The following is a 4,316-nucleotide window of genomic DNA, read 5'->3' as shown; positions in this document are numbered from 1 at the left end:
ATACTTAATTTAATAAGTTATAATAGTAGGGTATCATATATATGTGAAATTCATTAATTATAACCATACTATGCACCGTAGGGGCATTTTGGTAATTTCACATAAGCCTAAAAGGTCATGTTGGGATCTGGGGCCATCATGATTGTGTTTGTTTGCATAAAACGAATAAGCGCAACGGAAATAAGTAGCAAACTTTGTAAACATAATCAAAGGAAAGTATAGATTGATAAACAATTGCTATTTTCATTTAGTCAAAAGATTTACAATAGAAAGCAAATGATTACAGCAAGATTACAATCTAAACTCCCCCTCAGCCTGATACACCAGAGTTGGTTGCACAAGATGAAAGGATTGAATTGAGGAGGTGAACTCACTCAAAACGAATCAAATATAACAGTATAGAATACTGTCATATTTATAGGCAAACCAAACTACTGATCTACCTCAGCTGACGTCACCATGATAGTGACATCTAACGACCTAACAAATTATAAACACTGTTCTATACAAACTACTGATATACAACATCTGATAATCATCATAATACATACTAGAGATAACTACTGCTTCACGTTCCACTGCTGTAGCCTGAGCACAGATGTTGAAACTTTAGTGCATTCTTCAAAGGTGATCAGTCTTTGAGAGAGCAGTGCTTGAGTCTTCAGCAGTACTTAGGAAACAGCAGTAGATAGAGCATCAAAGTTTGTCTTCAGCAGTCTTTGAAGTATCATCAGTGTTTGGTATCAGTTGTTGTAGTAGAGCAGCACTTAAGATCCATCAGCTGTTAGATAACCACTATCAAGGGGAGAGCATAGGGTAAACTGCTGCTTGTTGATGGTCCACTGATGAGATCCGGTTTTGGCTTTACATTATCTGTTCCTCTGTTAGGGTTCAATCCCAACAATCTCCCCCTGGAATAGATAATGCCAAAACCCTTCCTTATTCAGGACCATTATTACTCATCAAGAGTGCCTTAGCTTGTTCCTTAAATTCAGCTTCAAAATCTTTGGCACTCTGGTCATCTTCATCCCTGCACAGTGAAAGTTCAAGGAGATCCTGCAAATCTTCAACACTTAGGCCAACTGCTTCTTTCCTTGATGTATACTTCACCTCACCATTGGCTCTGACCAAAGTCAATACGTGGGTCTTTTGATCAGACATCCACTTTAGTATTTTTAAGCCTAATGGGTTTCTTGGGAGAGATTTATTTTCAGATGAGTTGAGGGATGATGGCCTTGAAAACATCTGCAGACTTTTAGACATTCTATTGAAAGCTTCTTCAATGACTCTGTGTGCTGCAGCTATATCATCTGCAGTTTCTTGTTCACTAAGCTCTTGTCTTTCAACTTCTGTCTTGTCTTTTGCAGTGTTTGGAGATGCAGGTTTGTTGAGTACCTTCTTAAAAAGGTTTTGAAGCTTTGATGAGCTGTCTTCATTTAGACCCATTTTCGAGATGGTGTCCTTGAGATACTCAGCTTCCTTTTCTAAGACCTCTTCTTCAGTCAGCTGTTTGCCTTCATCTTGTTTTGACCCAAGTGTAGGACTGTCTGCTGATTTTAGCATTGTCTTGAGGTTTTCAATTTTCTGTTCAAGCTTCATCATCTGTTCTCTTTTCTTTGAAGCATCTGAAGCAGTTTTCTTCTTTTTCTTTAGCCTCTCATAGGCTTCATCAGTTTGCTGCTTAGACCATTTTGATATGGCTTCAGCAGTGTCCACCTTAGCATCCACTAGCTCCTTTTTCTTTCCTTTATATTCAGCAGTGAGATCAGCAATAAGCTTTTTGTATTTACTCCAGTTTGGAGCATTTTTCTTCTTTGAAGGATCATTCTTGATTTTTTGGATCCTTTCAGCCTCATGCTTTAAAGCTACTAATGGCCATTCTTTAAACTGGGATTCTCAGCAGGATAGAACTTTTCTTTCATGATGAAGGCTAGAAGTTGTTCTCTCAATTTTTTTTTTGATCAGTCTTTTCTTTGTCTAGCTCTTGTGCAAATTCTTCCATCTGCTTAACCTTTGCAAGGTAGAACTCCAGTCTATTAGCAATGCCTTCTTCGCTTAGCCTTTCTTTTTCACTGTCAACCTTAGCTTTAACTTTAGCTTGCCTAGCCTTTATCTTGAGATAATCAGTTATATCTTCTGGAGGTATATAGCCTATGAGTGAGGAGAATTTTCTTTTTGATGGATCTGTTTCCGTATAAAACTGCCTCATTTCATTTTTACTGGCTTCAAGCTCCAATGGATACTTTTCAGCATTCGGATCATGTATCCCTTCATCGGCAGTGATTGGCTTCCTTTTTCTGCTAAAGATCTTTGGTTGAGATATAGGAAAGGATAGAGCAGTGGTGGATGGTTGACTAACAACTATTGAAACAACTGGTGTCTCAACTGCTGTTGTCATTACAATTGCTAATGTGTCAGCAGATGTCTTCTGCTTTTGAGCAGGGGATGGAGGATGTGATGGTGGTGATGACTCATCATCAGGAATGAAAACCCTTCTCTTTTTTAATGGAGGGGAGGCTGGTGATGTTTTGGGTGGATCAGTGGTTTGTGATTGTGATTGTGATTGACTAACAGTGGTTGAAACAACTGGTGTTTCAATCACGGTTGTCATTACAGCAGATGTTGTAACATCTGCTGTTTTCTGCTTTATGGCAGGAGGCAGTGGTGGTGATATGATTGTAGATGATGATAGTGGTGGTTTTTGTGTTATAGACACAGATGATGATGGTGGTGGAGCAGTAGTTGTGTGTGTTGGAGGCGTGTGTGTTGATGTAATGGTAGCTGTTTGGCTACTGTCAGCAGTTTTTGTAACTACTGTTGTATCAGCTGCTGAAGTCTTTGAGGTTTTGGGTTTTTCTGGTTCACTGTATATCCCATCTTCTATACCTTTCTTTTTCAGCTTTGTTTTCTCCCCCTTTTTGGCATTATCTGCCAGGGGTGTATCCATGAAGAAAATGGTAGATGGACCTTTTTCACTTTGAGCATTCTGTTGTATGCTAGCCTTTATAGCCTTGATATCAGCTTGAGTGTCCTTGAACCGAGATTCCACCATGTTGGTCAGCATTTGTACTTGATTAGCATGCTTTTTAGCAGCCATTTGTTGCTGTTGTGCAAGCATGGGCTGGAAGATGTTCCAAAGCTCATTTGCAGCAAATGCTTGTGGAGCAGGTGCTTGAGCAGGAGGGGCAGATGATTGGGCTTTTTGAGCTTCTAACAGCTGCTGCACCATATCTTTTATTTCTGCAACTGAAGATTCCAGATTTTCAACTCTGGCCGTCAATTCATTGTATTTTGAATCATCACCTGAATTAACAGGATCATATAAATCCCTACCAGCAGTGGTTGTATCAATGTGTGACTTAGGAGCTGTGGCCCAAAAGTCATCCATTGATGCCCCTTTTTCTTGGTACTGGGGACTTCTTTCTTCAGCACTCGATAATCCTTTGATGTTACCAGCAGTTAAAGATAACTCACTGGTGGTTACCGATGTTGCCATGGAAGAAATTGCCTTCAAGGGAGTCTTAGTAATGTAACAACTGTCCAACTGAAGATCTGTTGATCCATCAGTTGTAGTTGCTGCTCCACTTGAACTACCTCCGACTTGTAACTCAGGGGGTGTAACCTCCTCAGCTGTTGCTGGGATAGCAGAGGTATGAGCATCAGACCCAGTCACTTTTGGAGGTATACTCTCAGTAATAGGTGATAGAGAGGAACTGGTTTGTGTCTGTGCCATATCAACTGCATGCAACAGGGGTATTATTGATTGTGGCAATATGATTTGTGAGGGTATGGGTGTTGAAAGAGACATGTCCTTAGGATCAGGACTGTGGAAGATGGATCCGAGTGGATACATAGCTTCATAATTTGGTGTCCCTGTGCTTACAACCTGATCCTTTTGTGAGGATGCAGGAGGAGTTTTAGGTTGGGGTTGAGATCTTTCTTCTATCTGCTGTGAGGAAGTAGCAGCAGTGGTTTCTTGTGACTTTTGTGTTGTCACTGGCATTGACTCTGGGATCTCATCTTCCAGAGTTGCCTTTGGTGTGAGTTTGGTGGGTTTTCTGGATGTTTTTCTTTTGGTCTTTTTGGTGGCAGGTGTTGGTTTCAAAGCAGTGGGTGTGCTACTTTGATCACCTGGAGTAGTGGGCTCAGCAGTGGTTTCTTGAGGATCAGTAGCAGTTTCTAAAACCTGCTCAGCCTCCTTTGTTTTTAATTTTATTGGTGCCATCATTCTTGAAAAAGTTTCAATTGTTAAACAGTTTATTTCGTTGGTAACTCATTAAAAGATGTTGTTTTAATAGAAACACACATGAGTAGTG

This window comes from Helianthus annuus, chromosome 3, assembly GCF_002127325.2.
Source record: "Helianthus annuus cultivar XRQ/B chromosome 3, HanXRQr2.0-SUNRISE, whole genome shotgun sequence".
Classification (NCBI taxonomy): Eukaryota; Viridiplantae; Streptophyta; class Magnoliopsida; order Asterales; family Asteraceae; genus Helianthus; species Helianthus annuus.
Note: the sequence above shows the minus strand (reverse complement) of the source record.